This window comes from Fistularia commersonii, chromosome 18, assembly GCF_037954325.1.
Source record: "Fistularia commersonii isolate RoL2024-O1a breed Wild chromosome 18, RoL_Fcom_v1.0, whole genome shotgun sequence".
Taxonomy (NCBI): Eukaryota; Metazoa; Chordata; class Actinopteri; order Syngnathiformes; family Fistulariidae; genus Fistularia; species Fistularia commersonii.
The window spans coordinates 739,007-764,000 of NC_141301.1; the positions used below are offsets into that span (position 1 = coordinate 739,007).

Sequence of the window (24,994 nt, forward strand, 5' to 3'; positions counted from 1 at the left end):
AATAATAATAATAATAATAATAATAATAATAATAATGCTGATAACAATAACAATAATAGTGTGGCTTTAAATGGCATTAAATAATTTCCATACAGGAAATATAGAATAATAATAATAATATATAGTAGAATAAATAACACTAGTCATCATTTTAAATAATAAAAATAAAAACAACGACTATAATAATTATAATAATGCTACTGTTTATAAAATAATATTCCTACTCAAATGATGAATATACATGATAATTATAATCATATTTCAAAAATAGTCATCATTCTTATTCCAAGAGAAGAGGTAAAATAATAAAAAACATCCTCATGCTGAGTTTATAAACTAGTTCTAATAATGTTGATTCTTATAACAATAATAATAATAATAACAATATAATCATCATGTGTAACGGGAGGCTGCAGCCTTTCATTCATGACCAGGATTCTCTATTAGAAATCTATTTTACATTTGTTCTTGAAACACATCCTGCTCACATCGTACTGAGGTCAACAGTCCAGAGCGTGGAAGGACGTGGAGAAGAGCTGGAGACAAAGGTGTCATGGGCACGAGGAGATACAAGAACATCAGCCTGGAGGAAGGGAAAGGTGGGGAGATGCTCTACAAAAAAGCCCAAAGGAGAAGAAGAATTTGTCACAGGGTGCAGGACATGTATGACCGAGACAAAGTGATCACCAAGATGCTTTGGATGTGAACTCCTCTGATCATGTCCGAACCATGGAGAGGATCTGCTGAAGATGGAGCTGCCAGACAGGAGGTCTAGAGGAAGACCAAAGAGCAGATGGATGGACGTGGTGAGAGAAGATATGAAGGAAGTTGGTGTGAGAGAGGAGGATCCAGAGAATAGGGTGAGATGGAGATGGTGGAGTCACTGTGGAGACCCTGAAGGTAAAGGACCAAAGGAGAAGAAGAAGGTTTGTCTTCAAAGGAGGAGGTGGAGATGAAGATGGAGATGGAGGAGGATGAGGAGGTGGAGGATGACAAACAGTTGGATGGACGAGGAGAGGAGGGAGAAGATGAGGTTTTCACAGCTTGGAAGGAAAAGGAGGTGGTGAAGAAGGTGAGGAAGAAGAAGAAGACAAGCGAGATATTTTCAGAGCTGAAGAACAGGACCAGTCTCCAGTCCAGCTGGGTTTGACACGGTTCTTCAAGGAACTGTAAGGTTCTTCTTGGAGACCAGAACTCACAGTGGATGACAGAACCTGGAGGTGGCCAGAAGGAACATCTGCAACAGCAGCACAGTGAGGAACCTCTGGACCAGGTCATCTACTGTCTGAGGAGTGTCCATCGAACATCTGAGGAAGGTCCATCTACTCTCTGAAGGACCAGTTTGACCCTGAGGTTGACCTTAGCTTAGCTAATGTTAGCCACTTAGCAAGTCATGTCCCTCAACAGACACTGATGGTGGAGAAGTCTTCTCACGATAATCCAGGATTTCGGATCACGATCTTCAGGATCAGCAGATCTGGGTGAGATTAAGGATAATCCCAGCGACCACGATAATCCTAATAATCCTCATAATACTGATTATTCATATAATCCTAACAACCCTTGTTATCCGGATTACTTACAAACCCTGATAATCCCAATAATCGTAATTGTCCTGATTATTCACATAATCCTGATAATCCATTATATCATAATAATCCTGATAGTCCTCATTATTATTCACATAATCCCAATTATCTTGATAATCCTGATTTAAGTAATCCAGATGTGGACAATAACCCGTGTTAATCCCAGCAGATGATCTTGGCGGTCATCCGTCTAATCCCAGCAGCCAGGTGAGGCACAACCTCCAGGAACGATTAGAAACACAGAGTGTGTGACTCACGACCTGGTCAACCGCACTTAACACAGTGAGTGTGTGTGTGTGTGTGTGTGTGTGTGTGTGTGTGTGTGTGTGTGTGTGTGTGTGTGTGTTGGGCCGTATATAAATAACCCTTAATTATTCAGAGTAAAGCACAGATGCTCTTGCACAGCCATGCTCTGCTTCACACACACACACACACACACACACACACACACACACACACACACACACACACACAATGGGTCTATATCACCCCATGGTAAAAACAGTGTTATTACGTAATAACACTGTTATTACCGTGTAATAACAGTGTTATTACCGTGTAATAACACCGTGCGCTATTACAGTGTAATAACAGTGTGATTTGTGTGAGTGTGTGTTGATGTTTCTCCTCCTGCATCTCCAGGCTTCAGCTGAGAGCCTCACCGAGTTCAACACCCCAATTCTGTTTATGAATGTTCGGGTTTTCCTCCATCCTTTCGTCACAGTCGGTTACCGTGGCGGGGGCTCTGATTGCCGTCGTCACGGCGACCGCATGCAGCTCTGGGGGCGGACAGGCGGCGGGAAACCTGGGAGGAGGTTCCCGCCGCAAAAACTAAAGCAACGGCAGCAAGACGACCCGGACAGCAGCGGCAGCGGCAGCGGCAGCGGCAGCGGCAGCGGCAGCGACGACCAGCTCAAAATGGCAACAGCAAACGCAAAAACAACAACAACCACAGCGACAACAGTTGGACCACAAGCATCGCAACATTAGCAACAGCAGCAAAAAAAAACAACAACAACAAAAAAGAAAATATGTCAACAGTCGCAAGCGGGGAGATGACAACAATCACAACATAGCAACAGAAAGTGCAAAAATAACAACAACTGTGGCAGAATAACAACAAAAACAACAAACGCCATGCCAAATGCAAAAAAACAACAATCACAACGACAAAAGCAACAGCTACTGTTAGAACAGCAGAAAAGAAACAGCAACAGCAGCAACATGGACGACAACAACCACAAACAGCAACAACAAATACAACAACAACAAAGACAACAACACAGAGTAACGACAACAACACAAATAACAGCCATGGCAACAACAACAAAACAAGCACAACAACAAACGCAAAACTAACAACAAACACGACAACGAAAACAAGAATCAGTGTGACAACAAACAACAACAACAACCACGGTAAAAGCAACATAAGCTACAAGTGCAGAAACAACAACAAACACAAAAGAAACAACCACCAGCTACGACCAAAACCACGGCAGCAACAACAACAACAACAACAACAATAAAGGGCGAAGTCTATCCCCGCTGTGATTGGTCCAGGGGCAGGTTCACCCCGGACCAATCGGAGGGCCTCATAGAGAAGAAGACAAGCATTCACCCTCTCATTCACACGTCATGGAGAGACAGTCATTCATTCATTCATTCATTTATTTGTTCATTCATTCATTCGTTCATTCACTCACAGGTAGAAACATTCATTCATTCACTCCTTCACAGGTCAGATAGCAACATAAAAGTATTCACCCTCTCATTTTCATGTAGAAACACAAAACCATCATTCATTCATTCATTCATAGGTCAAGTAGAAACACAACTATTCACCCTCACATTTACATAGCATTAACAAATGCAAAATCATTCACTCGTTCATTCACACTTCATGTAGACATTCATTCATTCATTCATTCACTCGCATGAGGAAACATTCATTCATTCACTCCTTCACTCCTTCACAGGTCAGATAGCAACATAAAACAATTCCCCCCTCATTTACACTCATTTTCATATACAAACACAAAGCCATTCATTCATTCATTCATTCATTCATATGTCAAGTAGCAACACAACCATTAACCCTGTCATTTAGATATCACATATAAATGCAAAACCATTCACTCATTCATTCACACTTTATGTAGACATTCATTCACTCATTCGTTCATTCACTCCTTCACAGGTCAGATAGCAACATAGAAGTATTCACTCTCTCATCTTCATATAGAATCACAAAGCCATTCATTCATTCATTCACTCATTCATAGGTTAAGTAGAAACACAGCTATTCACCCTCTCATTTACACATCATATAAAAATGCAATACCATTCACTCATTCATTCACACTTCATTCACTCATTCATTCATTCATTCACTTACAGGTAGAAACATTCATTCATTCACTCCTTCACAGGTCAGATAGCAACATAAAACTATTCACCCTCTCATCTTCATATAGAAATACAAAGTCATTCATTCATTCATTCATTCATTCACTCATTCACAGGACACATGTGAGGAGGTGTTTCTGAGGCAGATGTCCTCTGATGACACGCCCGTTGCCGTGGCGATGGTGATGGTTGGCTGAGGCTGTGTGAACCCCGCTGGAGGAATGTGTGTGTGTGAGTGTGTGTGTGTGTGTGTGTGTGTGTTCCAGAAATATGAAGTTATTCTGAAAGAGAGCGCCGTAAATAACACAGTAAAAAACAAACACACACACACACACACACACACACACACACACACACACATTAAATCCGGGCCCGTGTTCCAGCTCTAATCCTCCGATCTGTTGTGTTCTCCGTTCCGGCCTGCTCTTCGCCGCCGCCGCCGCTCCTTTGTGTTCTCCTGCCGTGGGGTTCGGGTTCCCTCAGGAGAACCTCGGGTTCTCCTGTTCCCGTCCCAGACCTTCTCGTCCTGGATTAGACTGGAGATGAAGAACCCCTGCGACGCTAATCTGGCTTTGTGTGTTTTATTTAGCGATTTGGGGCGAATTGAACGGAGGACAATGGACGGTTCCCGCTGCCGTGTCCCAGTGTGGTCCCGCACACACACACACACACACACACACACACACACACACACACACACACACACACACACACACACACACGGACGGACGTCACATGGTCCAAAAACAAAGACAGATTATTCTCCTCTCCCTCTAAAACAGGGATTAGTCAGATGCTCCTTTAATAGAAAACTGGACTGAATCATTCCTGTCCAACACAAACACACACACACACACACACACACACACACACACACACACACACACACACACACACACACACACACACACACACACACACACACAGCAGAACGTCCGTGCGATCTCATGTGTCATGTGACTTGGATGGTTCCTCTGGGAACGACGGACAAGAAGAACAAGAAGAAGATGGAAATGCAGTGAAGGTGTGTGTGTGTGTGTGTGTGTGTGTGTGTGTGTGTGTGTGTGTGTGTGTGTGTGAGGTGTTAAGTCATCTGTAGTTTCTGTGAGAGGAGCAGCGGCGAGTATTGATCGGCGATTGGCTCCTGATCGATCGGGCAGAAGGCGCTCTCAGCTAGCCTGCAGCTAAAAACACGGCGGGCGGGGGAACGCGTGGAACGCCGCTTAGAACACGGGTTCCGTAAAATACATCACTTCCTGTTTCGGGGACGGCATTCAGAGTCATTAGCGCTTAGTGGGGACTTCATCTCCCACAAGCACTGATCCTGAATTTGTGCTCAGCAGAAATCATTAGCCTCCTAGCCTGCTAGCAGCCACTAGCATTATTCCAATAGTACAGTTAGCAACAGGTAACCAATTAATCAGTCAGACATTAGCTTTATAGCATTTAACCGAGTAAGTGTCTTAGCAGTAAGCATTAGCTCACATGAGCCCAAAGTGATTAGCTTACTGATGCAGCTAGCAACACATTCAGCATATATTTAACCTTGAATTTGTGTTTAGCAGAAATCATTAGCTTGCTAGCAGTGAACAATCCAGCATTATTCCGATGGCACAGTTAGCAACAGGGAACCAATTAACCAGTCAGATATTATCCTTCTGACATTGAACAAGCCTATTATAACTACCTGTTAGCCCACTAGTCATAAACAAACAAACATGTGCAAACAGCTAACCTGGTTATCAGTGAATTTTAGTCTTCTGGCATTTAACTAACTCACATGAACCCGAGATTACTGTCTCCCTGACGCAGCTAACACTGTTGGCTTACAATACCATGAAAGCTACAAACTGATCCGAGTTTGTGATCCGTGGAAACCATGCTAGCCTGCTAGCGGTGAGCAAACTAGCATTATTCTGGTCACACATTAGTTTTGAATCATCGGACAAACCCAGTCTGATGTCTTAACCATAAACATTAGCTAAAATGAGCCTGAAAGCAATTAGCATACTGCTACAGCTAACACTGTTCGCTTACCGATCAGTTATTACTAAACACGAATTACGAGTTTGTGTTTAGCAGAAACAAGCCAGCTTGATAGCGGTAAAGAAACTAGAATTTTTCTGATGATGTAGTTAGCAACAGTCAACCAGATAACTCGTCAGGCATTAGTGTTTCAGCATTTAACCGACCTAGTCTGACGTCAGTGATTAGTGATGCTAGCTAAGTGACATCATCGATGTTAGCTACTATCACGATCTTAACCAAGCACCTCCCGAGTTTGTGTTCAGCAGAAATCATTAGCCTGCTAGCAGTGCTAGCATTATTCAGCGGTTAGCAACTGCAAACATCCTCACGAAAAGCCAGACTTTTTTTTTTTTAGCGTTTTTCCGAATTTCGCAGAAACCCTCGGCTCACGTCCAGCAAAGAAACGCTTCGCACACGGACTCGGCCGTGCTAAGTTAGCAACCCCGAGTTAGCCAACCAACCTCTGTCGTCACCTTGTCATAAACGCTGCTAACAGAGATTTAGCGATGGCCGGAAAGCAGCGACTGATTGTCTCCTGGGCTGCAGATGGAACCCGTCACGTCCGGGTTCTTCTTCCTCCAGGCCTCCTGGTTCTCCGCGGGTTCTCCATTTCACGGCCCATCAGACGGTGGGATGGAGGAACCGCCGACCGCCGTTCTAATTCGGACGATTTACTGCCGTCGTTCCGTCCGCGGACCCTTCGCCCGCCGCCGTTTACGACGCCGCCTGATTGGTCGGGACTCTTAACACCCCCTCCATTGGCTCATGAAGCTCCATCAAGTGGAACGGTTCTGGAACCAGAAGGGCTGCGTGGAACCTTGGAGGTTCCAGAGACCAACACCTTCGCTCCTTCTAGTTCCAGGTTCTCCGGGTTGCAAATGTCATCATACTTGCAGACTTGGCCACCTCAGCTAAAGTTAGCCACCTTAGTTTAGGTTAGCAGTCTTAACTAAATGTTTCTAATCTTGACAAATTGCCTCAATTAGCCAAAACGTGGCTGTTTTATCAAACTTTGCAAAGTTAGCCACATGAGCATTATTTAGCCATCTGGGCAAAAGTTATTCATCTTAGCTAAAGTTAGCCAAAGCTAGCCAACTTTGGCAAGCCAAGCCAAATTAACACACTGAGACGAACATCACCAATTCAATCACAATTTGTAAACTTAGTCACCTTAGCTAGCTAGTTGGCCACCTTTGCCAAACCTAGCTGGCTTGGCTAAAGTTAGCCACCTTAGCTAAAGTGAGCAAACTTTAGAGAACCAAATCAAATAGATTCACTCCGTCAAACATCACCAGTGCAATTACACTTTGCAAACTTTGCACTGCCTTAGCTAAACTTAGCTGCCTTGGCAGCAACCGAAGGTAAAGTTAGCCACTGTGGCCAAAGTTAGCCAACTACAGAAACCCAAGCCAAGCGAACTCACTTATCTGAACATCGCCAATGTAATCACATTTAGCATGCTTAGCTAAAGTTAGCCACGTTAGCCAAAATGAAATTAACCAAATGAAACCCACTTAGTATAACATCAACAATGCAATCCTGTTTTGCTAACTTAGCCACCTTGGCTGAACTTAGCTGCCTTCACTCAAGTTAGCCACCTTAGCTACTGTGCGTTCACTTCCCGTTTGGGCTAGCTGCTGCTTAGGGAGGAATTAGCAGCTTCCTGCTGGCTAATGGCGGCGGCGTGGCGGCGCATCGATCCACCCGGACCAAGAAGACCAAACTCCTCCTCCTCCTCCTCCTCGCAGAAGATCATTTATCCGCTAACGGCAGATGTTTATTACACGTTATTAGCAAACTCCAGCCGGCCTGGAGGACGCTCCCAGTTAAAGAGCATTATTGATTAAAAACAGCGCCGGATAAAAGAACCCGTTTGCTACGAATACACGCAGTACTACTCGTAGTACCACTACTACTACAACTACTACTACTGCCGCTGCAGATAAAGTGATAAATGTTGAATGCTAATCCCAGGGGAGTGCGCTCGCTGCTCCAGCTATAACACATATTTTGGGATGGCGATGCACGAGTGTGTGTGTGTGTGTGTGTGTGTGTGTGTGTGTGTGTGTAACATTCTGTCTGCTCGGAGGAGCGAGGTTGCGTTCGCAGACGGTCCTGACGCGGGACATCAGGACGCCGTTGTCACATTGCTTCTTGGGAATTTGACTGGAGTGAAACATGGCGGCGCCTCATAACCCAACATTTAGTCACTAATTATCACTCCTAAATTAATCAAAGGGGCAAAATGTTAATTTCGATACGACTTTACATTTTTTATGCAAATTGTTTGAATTGCAGGTTGAAATTTCCATTCGTGGGGTTTAAAGGGTTTAACTCTACGTTTGCATAGGAAATATAGAAGGAAGCAGGAAACACCAAGGAGGAGACAGGAAGCAGGAAGGAGGAAGCAGGAAGTGGAAGACAGGAAGCAGGAAGCATAAAGTAGGAGACAGGAAGCAAGAAGCAGGAAGTGTAAGATAGGAAGCAGGAAGGAGGAGACAGGAAGCAGGAGGCATAGAGTGGGAGACAGGAAGCAGGAAGTGGAAGATAGGAAGCAGGAAGCAGGAAGGAGGAGACAGGAAGCAGGAAGTGGGAAACAGGAAGCAGGAAGTGGAAGATAGGAAGCAGGAAGCATAGAGTAGGAGACAGGAAGCAGGAAGCAGGAAGTGGAAGATAGGAAGCGGGACGCAGGAAGTAGGAGACAGGAAGCAGGAAGTAGAAAGCGGAAGATAGGAGGCAGGAAGCAGGAAGCAGGAAGTAGGAGACAGGAAGCAGGAAGTAGAAAGCAAAAAGCAGAAGATAGGAGACAGGAAGCAGGAAGTAGCTGATGATTTCAAGATCAGATGATCTATAAATAGATCCATGTTTCCTGCCAATCTGGAATCCATTAAGTCACATATGAAAGAATCAGCGAAATTATTGATCGGTTCAACCATCAGAGGAGGAGGAGTGTGTGAAACACAAACATCTTCAATGTACTGCCTCCATGACCCTGTGTGTGTGTGTGTGTGTGTGTGTGTGTGTGTGTGTGTGTGTGTGTGTGTGTGTGTGTGTGTGTGTGTGTGTGTCAGTGTTTACTAACAGTGTTTGCTGTTGACATTTGGCAAAGAACACAATCAGAGCCACGGTAAACACACACACACACACACACACACACACACACACACACACACACACACACACACACACACACACACACTCCAATCAGAAGAGTCAAGACACAGTTGAGGCTTCGGTCCAGCTGGGTCATGCGTTGCCGTGGAAACCCCACCCTCCCGTTTACTTCCTGTTTGACCCGGGAACCCAACATGACGACTTCCTGGAACAGAAGCACTGAAGCCTCTGGAGGATCTGAACAACATCCTCACCTTCTTCTCCTTCTTCTTCTTCTTCTGCTTCTTCTTCCTCTTCCTCTTCTTCTTCTTCTTCTGCTTCTTCCTCTTCTTCTGCTTCTTCTTCTTCTTCTTCTCCTTCTTCTTCTTCTCCTCCTCCAGTGTTGATGCCCCCCCGCCTGGAACCCCCTGGACAATAATCTAATGAGATTAACAGGCGTCTCTAATCGGTAAACAAGCAGGACTTGTTGGTGTGGAAGCTCCTCCAGGCCTGAGGAGCTTCTCCGCTGCCCCTCAGGAGGTTCCAGCAGGACTGGAGATGATCCTCTACAACCATCTGAGGAGAACCTCAGCAGGCTGATGTTCTGGAAGCTGAACTTCCAGCGGTGACGACCCGCCACCTTCACACCTGAGATGATCCAGGTGGGTCGACCTCTGACCTCCGTGGGAAAGGACTAACCGGTTAACGCCTCGACTCAAAGCGCCAAAGTGCCGAAGCGGGTCGAACGCGGCGGTTAACGCAAACGAAGAAGTCCGGTCGGACCGGTCGCCATGGAAACGCTTCGACCACAGACACGGCTGGTTAGCGGGGTTGAATGTGGGTTAGTTAGTTGTAGCAGTCAGGGTCAGATAGGTGTAGTTACCTTCAATAGGAGTTAGAATCAGACATCGAGTTACTTAACGTCAGTTGGACAGGTTAGCGCTGGTTAGTTAACAACGCTTACGAGTCGGTTCCGGTTAGAGAGGACACCGTTAGCATAGCTTAGCTTCCGCCCGCTCTTGACATGCTAACCTGAGTCAGCGTCGGTGTAGTTAATGGTGAGGCCGCTCAGGACGTAGCACGGGTCGGTCAAGAACTAGTTAGCGTCAGCGACCGAAACCGTTCCCGGAGACGGCCTCCGATTCACATGCGCCCCGCCGGCTGTTACCACGGAAACGACACACAAACAGGAAGCGGACCCGGAACGGGCCGACCAATGAGACGTCTCCTCGTCGGGAGGCGGGGTTACCGTGGCAACGGCCACAGGATTTCAGCCGGGGAGCGTGATTGGTCGAGGACGAAGGTACAGACGCTTCCAGGCAAACGCCGGCTCCGTCAGCGATCGATCACAGAAGATTCTGGAAGGGAGAGCAGGAGAACCGGCAAACCACCAGCAGGACCAACGTAGGATTTCGTCATCTCACACACACACACACACACACACACACACACACACGCACGTGCACGGTTTCTCTAACGGGGTCAGTCGACGGCGGCCTGCTTCTGCACCGGCAGAATTATTTCTGCACTCGCTTGACGGATGACGGATTAATACCAGGGCTACGTCGGGATCAGCCTGCGCACACACACACACACACACACACACACACACACACACACACTAACACACACACACACACACACACACACACACACACACACATACACACATATACAGCTGGATTAGATTTCAAACTTCCCCACAAGAGAATCTTTTTCTTTCTTTCTTTTTTCTTCTTTTCATCCTGATACTTGAGATCTTGAACCTGCCGGCTGAAGAAGAGGAGCGGCAGAAGAAGATGGCATGGAAGCGTGAAGGAGGAAGAGCTGGCGATCGATGAGAAGGTGAAGGCAGCAGGCCGAGAAGCTCGTCTGAAGGATGGAGAAGGAGGTGGAGTCCATGACAGGAGGAAGGGATGGAGAGACCAGAAGAAGGGGAGGGCGGGTGTGAGCCTGAAGGCAGCGATCAGGGGGAAATAAACCCGTGTGAACGAGCGAGGAAGCTAGCTAGCGAGCTAGCAAGCTAGCTTGTTGTTTATTGACGTAGTTCGGGTGATTTACTTCCTGTTTGGGGGGTCATGTGACCGACGGGTCCGTTAAACACCAGGGGGCGGAGCCTGGCCAGGGGGGTTGCCATGACGATGTGGATTGGGGGGTTGGAGAGGAACATTTGGGAGATCTACAGCAACATCATGACACCTTACCTTCTTACCTCCTCTGCCCTCTGTCACATCCTTGCTTCCTTCCTTCCTTCCTTCCTTCCTTCCTTCCCTCCTTCTCTCCTTTCTTTCTTTCCTCCCTTCCTTCCATCCTTCCTTCTCCCATAATTCCTTCCTTCCTTCCTCCCTCCCTTTCTTCCATGCTTCCTTCCTTCCTTCCCTCCTTCTCCCATAATTCCTTCCTTCCTTCCTTCCTTCTTTCCCTCCTTACTTCCTTCGTTCCCTCCTTCCTTCCTTCCTTCCTTCGTTCCTACCTCTCTCCCATAATTCCTTCCATCCTTCCTTTCTTCCTTCCTTCCTTCCTTCCCTCCTTTCCTTCCTTCCTTCGTTCCCTCCTTCCTTCCTTCCTTCCTTCCTTCCTACCTCTCTCCCATAATTCCTTCCATCCTTCCTTTCTTCCTTCTCTCCTTTCCTTCCCTCCTTTCCTTCCTTCCTTCCTTCCTTCCTTCCCTCCTTTCCTTCCTTCCTTCCTTCCCTCCTTTCCTTCCTTCCTCCTCTCTCCCAGACTGACTCTCAGCCGTCGTAACATTTAACGACCTGCTGCTATAAAGAAACTCATCAACCATGTGTGTGTGTGTGTGTGTGTGTGTGTGTGTGTGTGTGTGTGAGCTTGTTCATCTCAGATCCAGTTGTGTATCTACGATATGAGCCATTACATGTTCGACAGAAAGACCACACACACACACACACACACACACACACACACACACACACACACACACACACACACACACACACACACAGACACGTCCGACCTTGTAAGTTTCAGAGAGCTTCCCAAAGAGCGGAGGTGACCGTCCAATCAGAGGGCGGGAGAACAGGGTGTGTGTGTGTGTGGGGGGGAGCAGATGGCTGCCATGGCGACGGGCGGGGTGAGGGGGGGCGGGGGGTCAGATTAAAACCCAGATTAATTCTTGGAGCAGACGGGACGACGAGAAGGAGCCGGAAGCATCTGTGACATCACGTGATGTCATGAGTGACATCATCACAACGCCACACAATGACATGGAATTATAAACAATTACATGTAATTTCTATCTGGACATCATTTATTCACTTATTAGGAGGCGCATGATTGATGGCAACCTTTTGTGTGTGTGTGTGTGTGTGTGTGTGTCTCAGCCATCCCGACCACGTCCACGTGTAATAACCTTGTTGTAATAACGTCCGGGGCAGCGGTTACCATGACAACAGCCGATCGATACGGGATCGCGTTCGCTTCCGATCATTGGATCACTTTCGGAGTGGGGTGGGCTTGACCTTTGACCCCGTCTTCAGCTTCACAACCACACACACACACACACACACACACACACACACACACACACACACACACACACACACACACACACACACACACACACACACGTGTTTAATCCTCTTCCCGGGATCATCCTTTGATCTTAAGAGGATCAATAACCATCAAAGGGATCAATACAGGATCAGTGACGGGAGGGAGGAGCTTCTCACAGGACCAGGCTGGGCCTCCTGCAGGTGGAAGCATCTCCAGCAGGAGGTGAGGAGATGAGAAGTTAAGGAGATGAGGAGAACCTCCTGTCTACCAGAGAAGTTCTCCTCAGGAGACTCAGGTGAGGAGGGAGAAGGTTCTCCAACATCTTCATCTTCATCAGGACCAGCAATCAGATGAGGCCTGGTGTTATGTGTGTGAGTGTGTGTGTGTGTTCTACAGGACGTGTGTGTAATACTAGGCATGCTTCTCCTCCTGGGACTCCAAACTGACATTCATGGGTGATGCTTTCAATCCTGACACCTTTCACTCCCTGCAGTGAGCAGGAGCGTCAGATGGTCTGCTCACCACACTGTTATTACACTGTTATTACACCGCTATTACACTGCTATGACGCTGTTAATAATTGTTATAACACTGCTATTACGCCGCTATTACACTGTTAATAGCTGTTATAACACAGCCATTATACCATTGTTACACTGTTAATAACTGTTATTACACCGCTATGACACCACTATTACACTGCTATTACACTGTTATTACACCGCTATGACACTGTTAATAATTGTTATTACACCGCTATGACACTGCTATTACACTGCTATTACACTGTTATTACACCGCTATTACACCGTTATTATACTGCTATTACACTGTTAATGACTGTTATTCCACTATCAGACTGTTACTACACAGTTAAACAGTTGTTCCACCGTGGGGGGGGTGTGATCACGTGACACCAGGCTGTCCATCCCGCATCACACATGCGTCTGGAGCGACGGTCAACGCGCACGCGCACATTCCCATGCACCCCGGTGAATCAGCAGCGCGCACGGAGCGGACAGTTTCCGGCTGGGCCGGAAGTGGCGGGTGGGGGGGGGGGCACGACACACATATGCGGGACTTTCACAATAAAATCTTCATGATGGACACACATACATACGCACACACATACGCACACACACACACACACACACACACGCGCAACCACGTGCGCGCGCGTGGGGGGGTCTAATCAGATTATGCGATGATTCATTTTCCACAACTAAGAATAAAACTATTGTTGGCAGCGACACACACACACACACACACACACACACACACACACACACACACACAGACTGCATACCGGAGCTCCGCTTGCTGTCGCACACACACACACACACACACACACAAACTGCATGCCGGAGCTCCGCTCGCCGTCACGCACGCGCGCACACACACACACACACGCACGGATTCAAAAACACGCACACACACACACACACACAATCACACTGCATGCCGGAGCTCCGCTCGCTGTCACACACACACACACACACACACACACACACATATACATACATACCCACGCGTGAGCCGATCAATAACCCGTAACTGGATCGATGAGCTGATCACGCGCGATGATCCGAAGAAGAGGAAGAGGAGGAAGAAGAAGAAGATGGAGGAGAAGATGGAGCAGAAGATCCGGTGTTCCGGTGCATCCCAACTCGCGAGGAGGCGGTGTGTGTGTGTGTGTGTGTGTGTGTGTGTGTGTGTTTGGGGGGGGTCCGGTAGTTTTCCGTGGCTGAACAAACAGGAGTGTGTGTGTGTGTGTGTGTGTGTGTGTGTGTGTGTGTGTGTGGTGTGTGTCACCTGCGAGCACGCACACGGGTGTGTGTGTGTGTCGGTGTGTTCCTCGCGGCACCGGAAGTGCCCCCCCTCCTCTAGCCTCCCATGGCGGCGCGGCGGCGGGACGAATCCGCCGGGAGGCGCCGGCGCGTCCGCGCTCCTTCCGGCGTCATCCGGGGCGACCCGGTGGACGGGGCGGCGTGCGTGCGTGCGTGCGTGCGTGTGCGCGCCCGCCCTCCGCGTGCGTCGCGCTAATCCCCACGGGAGAAAAATCCACGCGCGTGTCCTTGACGCGCTGCACGGGCCCGCGGCTTCCGGCCGGGCGCTGTCCTGAGACGCATCCGCACCCGCGCGCCTCCTCGCTCTCTCTCTCTCTTTTCTCCTCCCTTCTTCCTCACGAGCCGCCCGGTGAGCGGCGGCGCGCAGCTGCGGAACACAGACGGAGAGAGAGACTATTTTTAGAGAGAGAGAGAGATGGATGGATAGATAGATAGATAGATAGATAGATAGATAGATAGATAGATAGATAGATAGATAGATAGATAGATAGATAGATAGAAGGTAATAAAGAAGAAAAGCTCTTCCTCCTTCCTGATAAAGGGGTAGAAGATGGAGGGATGATGAATGGAAGGCGGAGAGGTGGAGGAAGAGGAGTGGCATGGAGAGATGGAGGGATGGGGAAGAAAGGGGGATGGAAGAGTAAAGGGATGGAGGAGTGGAGGAGTGGACGGATGGAGAAGATAGAGGGATGGAGGGATGGATAGAAGAGAGGGATGGAGAGATGGAGAAGATAGAAGGATGGAAGAATGGAGGGATGAAGCGGTAGAGGAATAGGTAAGAGGGAGGGATGGAGGGATGGAGAAGATAGAAGGATGGAGAAATGGCTAGGAGGAATGGAGGGATGGAGGGGTTGAGAAGATAGAGGGATGGAGGAGTAGAGAGGAATGGAGGGGTGGAGAAGATAGAGGGATGGAAGATTAAAGGGATGGAAGATGGAGGGATGTAGGAGTGGAGGGATGGACAGAAGAGAGGGATGGAGGGATGGAGGGGTGGAGAAGATAGAGGGATGGAAGAATGGAGGGATGGAGTGGTAGAGGAATAGGTAGGAGGGAGGGATGGAGAAGATAGAAGGATGGAGAAATGGCTAGGAGGGATGGAGGGATGGAGGGATGAAAGAGTGGAGTGATGGAGTGATGGAGGGATGGCGGCTGGGCCGTCATCCCTCCATCATCCCCAGTGTTTCCATCCCTCCATCTCTTCTCCCGCCTGCAGGTGTTCGATCCGATCAATCTTATTGATCCCAGACTTCAAACCATCAATACTTGCAAATGTAAACACCGTCGTCTGCATGTCGACTCACTTTTACTTCTTAATACTGCAGTATTTCAACTCCTACCCGAGTACTTTGCAGAGTACTCCAGTACTTTTCAGGGTACTTGAGTACCTTGCAGAGTACCTGAGTACTTTGGTGAGTAATCGAGTACTTTGGCGAGTAATCGAGTACTTTGGCGAGTAATCGAGTACTTTGCTGAGTACCCTTGTTTGTAATTTAAGAGTCTTATTTTGAATTAAATGTGAAAAGGATCGCCGGGAAACGCGGGGTTATCAATACAGGTTTGGGGTCCGATCATCCCCGCGTGATCAATAAGTCAGGACCAATCAATCAATGAACATCAAGTCACCCATCAATCAAACAGTCAATCAGATCAGATCAAACTCACCGATAAGAGCAGACCAATCGATTCATGAACTCAGACTGACAAGTGACATCATATCAATCAATCAATCAATCAGACTAATCAATCACACATTCCATGAGTATCAGTGTTATAAATGGAAACACCTGCAATGATGATGATGATCCTCAACATCACTACTAGTACTACTGCTAGTAGTACTAGTAGTGCTGGTTGCATAGTATTTATAGAGGTAGTAGTGGTACTAGGGGTGGTTAAGCAGCACTAGTAGTATCAGTAGTAGTAGTAGTAGTAGTGGTGGTAGTGTTAGTAGTAGTAGTAGTAGTAATACTAGTAGTGGTACTAATACTAGTACTACTGGCTGTAATAGTACTGGTAGTGGTAGTGGTACTGGTAGTAGACATAGTAGGTGTATTGGTTGTAGTAGTAGTAGTACTGGTAATGGTAGTAGTACTACTAGTAGTAGTAGTAGTAGTAATAGTAGTAATGTTTGAAGTAGTACTGGGAGTAGTTATAGTACTAAGAGTAGTTATATTAGTAGTAGTAGTAGTTATTGTAGTAGTAGTAGTTGAAGTAGTAGTAGTTGAAGTAGTAGTAGTACTTGTCATAGTACTCGTACTAGTTATAGTAGTATTACTAGTAGAGGCAGGTATTGATCCGACGGTTGTGATCACATTGGTTTGCCTTCAAATGGACTGGAGATGGTTGGGGACCTTCATCCTGGGGGGGCAGGGTGTGTGTGTGTGTGTGTGTGTGTGTGTGTGTGTGTGTGTGTGTGTGTGTGTGTGTGTGTGTGAGGGTGTGTGTGAGGGTGCATCCATCCAGCGCCCGTGAATGTAAATGAGATGTTGGACGTGAAGAGAATGGAGACGATCTGACAACATGAGGAGGAGAAGCTACTCACCAGGAGGAGGAAGGAGATTCTCAGGTTTCAATGAAGAACGCGGTCCATGAACGCCCGTCACACACACACACACACACACACACACACACACACACACACACACACACACACATAATCTGCGACCTACATGTGCACACATCTCCATGAATGCATGGATTAGATTTGATAGATTGAAAATCTGGGGAAAAGGTCAGTGGGCATTGAACGCCCCCTGAGACACACACACACACACACACACACACACACACACACACACACACACACACACACACACACACACACACACACACACAAATAATCCAGGAAGTCCCCGTGCCAGATTATGACGTTACATGTATTTAAAGGATGAACGTCAAGTGAGCAGCTGAACGACAGGAAACAGGAAACAGGAAGTGGAAACAGGAAACAGGAAGTGGAAACAGGAAATGGAAACAGGTTTCCAACTTCCTGTTCTGTGACAACATATGTTCTGACAGTAGAGGGTGTGAGGTCACTTCCTGACCGGCCCCTGATTGGCTGAAGGGTTAGCAACATACGCTAGCTACTGCAGCCTCCACAATCACCATGGCAACCACCACGGCGCTCCATCATCTGGTCTGGAAGAGCTGTTGTCCTGCTGACACGGCAGGAGCTCCACGCAGAACCTGACCTGGTGCTCCACATCTCCACCGTGACCCAGGAGATCCCAGGAGGGAGTCTGTCCCAGGAGAAGCTCGGGCTTCTGGTCCATGATGAAGATCCAGGAGGATCTGGAGGGATGATCTCCGGTGTGGGCCGGCCCTGGAGGAGCTCCTGGGGAGTCCACCTGCCTGGAGGACACCAGGACCGACGAGAAGGTCATCCCATCACCGATCCGGGTCCAGTTGCAGGATGGAGGGAGTCATGATCCGCTGAGGTCGGATCTTCTGAGAAGGCCTCGGTCCGGAGCCGCGGGCCGCCGAGCTCTCTGATTGGACGTTTGGTCGGGCAGGTCGCCACGGCGACGGGCGATCATCTGATGAGCTTGGAGGGGGAGGAGGTCCTGCAGCCAGAAGACACCAGATGGTGGAGCAGGTCCACCACACAGGTTCTCCATCTGATTGGTTTATTTACCAAAATATCACACACACACACACACACACACACACACACACACACACACACACACACACACACACACACACACACACACACACACACACACACACACACACACACACACACACACACACACACACACACACACAAATGATCATTGGGATTATCTGATCCAGAAACAATTCAAGCTGTGACTCAATCAGGTCCAGCATCCAGTTGTTCTTGATGGTTTCCATCAGGAGCTGCAGGTTCCTCCCAGACCTTCAGGCTGGTGGATGAAGGTGGAGGTGAGAAGCTGCTCCTGGAACATCTGGAGTCCAGGAGGTCACCTGAGGTCTTCCTCTGAAGGTCTGCTGTGGTGCCGCACCCTGAGGAGCATGGATGGTGCAGCTCCATACGGTCCAGGTGATCTTCTGCTAACATCTAGCATCCCACACACACGCACGCACGCACGCACGCACGCACGCACGCACGCACGCACGCACGCACGCACGCACGCACGCACGCACGCACGCACAGACACACACACACCAGTCAGCCATCTTTTCTTTTCTCCTGTTCCTCTGCTTCCACCTTTAAGACGTGTGAAATAAAGACGTGGTGTGATCATCACCTCCACCTCCTGGTCCAGGATGGAAGATGTTGATCTCAGCCGGCTCGGTGGAGGCGGTGTGTGTGTGTGTGTGTGTGTGTGTGTGTCTGCGTCCTATCACAGAGGCCCAGACCGTCTCCCAGGCCCGAGAGGTGACGGGACAAAGACAAGAGACGGCTTTGTTTGGACTTATCACACACACACACACACACACACACACACACACACACACACACACACACACACACACACACACACATACACACACACACACACACATGCACACACACTCGCAAACACGACTCGTGACATCAGAGGCGGCGAGGACGGAGTTAGAAACCACGACGCATCCGCACAAACACACAGCGTCTGCGGGTAATGGATGGGCAGGGGCTCACACACACACACACACACACACACACACACACACACACACACACACACACACACACACACACACGTACGTACGTGCACACACGCACATGCACACACATCCACGGGGTTGTCATGGATACAGACACAAGAAAAGGGGGAAAAAAAATCCCTCCAGCCTCCGTTCAGACGGCGGGTCGCCGGTCATCGGTCAAAGATGGCGGACATATGGCGAGGGTTGCCATGGCAACCCCGGCAAACGCGACGGGGGGGTCAGCGAGGACGAGGTCGGGGATCCTCGACGACATCAGCCGTGGATGCTGACGGCGTGCCGACACGTAAGACTTGCGGTGAACTGACTAGAACCTCCTCAGGACCTCCTCTGGACCTCCTCTAGACCTCCTCTAGACCTCTTTTGGAAATCCTCACAACCTTCTCTTCACCCAACTTCACTGGAATCTCCTCAGAGCCTCCTCTGGACCTCCTCAGAACCTCCTCTGGACCTCCTGAGAACCTCCTCTGGACCACTTTGGGAAATCCTCACAACCTTCTCTTCACCGACCTTCACTGGAACCTCCTCTGAACCTCCTCTGGACCTTCCCTGGAACCTCCTGTGAGCGTGATCTGCTGCTCCCAGGAGAGCAGTTAGCATTAGCGTCCCGCGTTGGCTAATTCCATCTGTTAATCAAGCGTCGGCTCCCCGCGAGCCAGATGGTGCGAGAACCTCCCGTCCATCTGAGAAGATGAAGGCGGCGTGACGACCTGCAGCTGGACGGAGGCAGGCTGTCGAAGAACCAGACGCTCGGATAATTGCGTCTGGACGCGGATGCTAACTGAGGACGGTTAGCGAGCGCGTCTTCGGGACGGAGTCTCAAAATAAATCTGACGTTCGGGACCTTCGGCCGGACGATGCCTGATCAGCCAATGACGGCGGAGAATTTCTACCGATAGATCAATTGGTCGGCCGATCGATCGATTGGTTATTTGAGATCGGAGAGGATTCGTTCAGGAGGACCAATACCAGCCCCCTTTGAGCTTCTGTCACTGTTAGCTTAGCGCAATGAATGTCATAGCCTAGCATATTACCTGACGTTCAATAGCAATCGCAAGCTTAGCATATTGATCCTCACTGGTTATGTGTTAGCCAGGCATATTGAATGATGTTCAGCAGTGTTAGCCTAGCCTAGCATATTGAATGATATGCAGTAGTGTTGGCCTAGCCTAGCATACTGAATGATGTGCAGTAGTAGGTTTTAGCTTCACATCTTGCATGATGTTCCATGCTCAGTGTTAGCCTAACATCTTGAATGATATTCAAAGCTAAGTGTTAGCGTAGCATCTTGAGTGATATTCAATGCTAAGTGTTAGCATAGCATCTTGAATGATATTCAAAGTGTTATTCCTACCTCACTCCAAAGCCAGGACAGCAAGCTCTTTCCCCGGCCTTGACGTTGTCCTTGCGGCCTGATGGATGCTAAGCTAACCGCTAGTAAGAGAGTGAGCCGACCAAAAAGTGCCTGCGGCTGCAGAACCAGGGGAGCGGGTGTTTGACGGATGAAGGCGCCTGGTCGTTGAGCGTGGGAGGATTTAGGACCTTCTCTCCACGGCGATGCTGATGAAGATCTCCCAGACGGAGCTTCCTGGACCGTAAATCTCAGGTGGCCACGAGGAACCCGAGCAGAACCGAGGAGGACGGAGGAGAAGAAGAAGGGATGAAGAAGAAGACCAGACGAGGAGGAGCCCCGGTGGGCGGGAGGTCCATGCCGCGGAGAAGATGGCGGTCCAGCAGAGCGCCTCTGGAGGACGCCGCAGGAGCGAGAACCTCCGGTCCGATCACCAGGGGGCGGAGCTTTATCCTGATTGGAGGATGGAGAGGAACCAGGAAGTGAGCGGAAGGTCTTACTTTCTGTCATCGTCAGATCTCCACCCTGACCTCCACCTTCAGTGTTGCACCACCACCACCTCCATCATGTGCTCCACCTGCATGCTAGCGCCACCGCCATCTTCGCCGCCATCTTCGCCGCCATCTTCGCCGCCATCTTCGCCGCCATCTTTGCCGCCATCTTTCCCCAGTGTGTACGTGGCGTTCAGGGGAAATCCGCCGCAGGAAATCCCTTCCTGTTTGCGTCCTTGATTGAGGGCAGGAAGAGGAGGTGTGTGTGTGTGTGTGTGTGTGAGGTGTGTGTGTGTGTGTGTGTGTGTGACGGGGGTCCCCAAGCAACCATCCAGCAAGGGCACATTGATGATGGCGGCGGCGCCCGGATTCCATCCTGGTTATTAATAAAACCTCCGTCTCGCCGCGGCGACCCGGCCGGCGGCGTCCGCCATGTTTTTCCCTCGGCGGCGTGGGCGGCCGTGCGGCGCAGCTGTCGCGCAGATTCCGGCCCAGACGAGCTCCAGAAGGCGTCCTCCAACCCCCCCTCGTAACCACGGCGGCGAGCAGAAATTGAATTTTAACGGCGGACAGATGGGCCGTAGATCTCGCTCTGATTGGCCGACGGGCCGCCGGACGCCGCCAGGGCTTTTATTTTGGAAATGGCGACCCACTTCCTGTGGCGTCGCGCTTGACTTCCTGTCCCGTCGACATAAACAACCTTCAAATTCCACAAGAGTCATCGTTCGCCGGCAGCCATCTTGAAACCCTCCCCGTCCTCCCTCGCAAACAGGAAGTGGCGAGACGGTCAGGTGAGCGCCACTTCCTGCCAGGATTGACTGGATCAATGTTGAACAGGACAATCAGCTGTGCCAGGAGGTCACCTTCAAGCCCAAAACAAAGATGGCGGAAGGGGCGGGGCTTAACATGGACACACAGCTGTCAATCATCTGACCTTCTGAAGATACAGGCTTCAGACCAGAAGAGAAACAAACTTCTCGGACTGGAGAACATGGAGGACCAGGTAGGAGAACGTGGAGAACCAGGTGGGAGAACATGGAGACCCAGGTAGGAGAACGTGGAGACCCAGGTAGGAGAACATGGAGACCCAGGTAGGAGAACATGGAGACCAAGGTAGAAGAACATAGAGAACCAGGTGGGAGAACATGGAGAACCAGGTAGGAGAACATGGAGACCCAGGTAGGAGAACATGGAGACCCAGGTAGGAGAACGTGGAGACCTAGGTAGGAGAACATGGAGACCCAGGTAGGAGAACATGGAGACCCAGGTAGGAGAACATGGAGACCCAGGTAGAAGAACGTAGAGGACCAGGTAGGAGAACCCAGTCCACCAGAACCCGGACCTTCTCACAGTGAGAGCTTAACGAAGGCCTTTCTAAACTCCAACTGTCAAGAAGAACCACCTCCATCCATCAGATGCCGACCTGACATCGAACACACTTCAAACAGAAGTAAATCAGACATCAATCAGACTGCAGTCAACCTTCAATCAGACTTCATTACAGGATAATCAGACATCAATCCTTCAGCAACGAGGTGTCGATCAGACTTCGATCAGACATCAGTCACTCATCGATCACACATAATTTACACTCCAATCTGATATCAGTCAGACTTCAAATAGAGAAGGTTCACACATCTATCAGACATCAATTCGTCGACGTTTTGTCAACATGTAAATCAGACTTCAGTCAGACTTTAAACAGTCATTAATCAGACATCAATCAGATGTTAATTAGATATCAATTGCATATCAAACAGACTCCATTCAGACATCAATCAGTCATCAATCAGATGTCAGTCAGACTACAGAGATCAATCGGAGATCACTCGGACATCAATCAGACATCAATCAGACATCTGCAGGACATCAATCAGACACCAAATAGACATCAATCAGACATATGCAGGACATCTGCAGGACATCAATCGGACATCAATCGGACATCAATCGGACATCAATCGGACATCAATCGGACATCAATCGGACATCAGACATCAATCAGACATGAAAGAAGGTTGGACGTAGAAACAGGAAGTGGAGGAAGAGAACGGGGGCATCAAGTTGAGATAATGATGAAGGAACAGCAAGGAAAAAACAATCCCAGCTGGTCTCCACACACACACACACACACACACACACAGCTCTACCCTCCGATAAACATCAATTTTACCAATACAAACACACACACTCACACACACACACACACGCACACACACACCGGTTGTGATGGGCTGAAGCTCTGTGGTTGTCGGACGTCATCAGGAAGCTTCCACTGAAAATCACCAAGAAGATAATAGATAAACTGAAAAACTCTCTGATAATTGCACGGTGAAACTGCAGCAGCAGGAACACACACACACACACACACACACACACACACACACACACACACACACACACACACACACACACACACACACACACACACACACACACACACACACACACACTCGCTGCAGAATCTGAGGCTCAGCAAGTGAAAGCAGATATTTAGAATTCATCCATTCATTCATCTATTCATCATCTCAGGGGGCGGAGCCTATCCCAGGGGTTCACCCTGGACCAATCACAGGGCTTCATATAGAGAGGTGCAACCATCCACACGTCTGGAAAGTGCAGGGTGTCCATGAAGATCCTGCATGCGTTTGGAACCCGGAGAACCCTGAGGAACCCACATGGAGAACATGGAGACCAGCGACCTTCTGTGAGGGGGCGGGGCTTAACGCTGTTCCACCTTCCAATAAATGGTACGGCCCGTGTTATGTCATCGAACTGGAACATTCAGTCACTGGCTAACATGGTACGGTCCAAGTTCTCCAGACAGTCAATGGAAGATTCCATTATTAAAGGGGGGGATTTCAGAAGTTTTTAATTTTTACAATAATGAAAATTTCATGCGATGGTACGTTCCATGTGTACCTGGAATGTTCCAACTCAGCAAGAACGGGGGGGTGAAGAAGACCTGCTGAAGTGACGGATACAAACCAGCGCTTCTTAAAAATCATCCCTATCTTCTTGTGTGCGTGTGTGAGAAAGTGTATGTGTGTGTGTGTGTGTGTGTGTGTGTGTGTGTGTGAGCGAGCGAGCAGCTCATTCCAGAATCTCGTCTTGTTCTCCCTCGGCGGAAAGAGAAGGAAAAAAGGTGGGAATTGATCTTGTAGTGAGTTTCCTCTCTTTCTCACACACACACACACACACACACACACACACACACACACACACGCACACACACACACACACACCGGGTGTAATGGAGTGGTTCCCCGGAGGTGCAGCAGGTGTAATGGAGGGCTGGTTAACCTCCGGATGGGAGAGGAAGCAGTGAACGGAAAGGTGGAGAACCGAAGAACCGAACCTGGAAAAAGAACAAAACTCCAGCTTTTCGAGGACCTTCATCCGTTCCACATCTGAGGTCCTCAGAGACGTTCCTCCAGGGTTCCTCATCCCAAGAACAGAGTAATGTCCGGAGTACATTAGCAGTATGTCGGCAGTACTTTGTATCAGGTAGTATTGGTAGCATGGTGTTAGCATGGTGTTAGCATGGTGTTAGCATGTCTGTCGTGTGTCAACAGTGTTTTGTAGTATGCTTGTGGTATCCGTTAGTATTGCTGTAGTATGTTGGTAGTAGTTTGGTGTATTTTGGTAGTATATTTGAGGTAAGTAAGCAGTATGTTTGTTGTATATCAACAGCATTTTGCAGTATATATTTGTAGTATATTTGTGATATCTGGTAGAATGTTTTTGTAGTACATTGGTATCATATTTGTAGTATGCTATAGTGTGTGGTGCCTGGTAGTATGTTTGTAGTATGTTAGCAGTATGTTGGTCGTACATAAGTAGTATGTAGGTAGTACATTGGTAATACATTAGTAGTGTATAGGTAGTACTTTGGTAGTATGTTGGTAGTACAAAAGTAGTATGTAGGTAGTACTTTGGTAGTATGTTGGTAGTACATAAGTATTATGTAGGTAGTACTTTGGTAGTATGTTGGTAGTACATAAGTATTATGTAGGTAGTACTTTGATAATACGTTGG

At 48.6% G+C, this 24,994-nt stretch overlaps 1 protein-coding gene across 3 annotated transcripts in view; it reads right to left on the reverse strand.

Moving 5' to 3' along the window:
* Positions 1 to 14,854, reverse strand: part of LOC147224032 (leucine-rich repeat and fibronectin type III domain-containing protein 1-like protein) — a 102,910-nt gene extending 88,056 nt beyond the window's left edge. Inside the window, exon 1 of one of the 3 annotated variants that reach the window (XM_086165047.1) lies at positions 14,459 to 14,854. The gene's annotated coding sequence lies outside the window, so the exon portion shown is untranslated. Of the gene's footprint in view, positions 1 to 14,157; positions 14,417 to 14,444 lie in introns of those variants that run through there. The other 2 variants (XM_086165046.1, XM_086165048.1) reach the window with 2 other exon arrangements.
* Between the last annotated feature and the right edge of the window lie 10,140 nt (positions 14,855 to 24,994).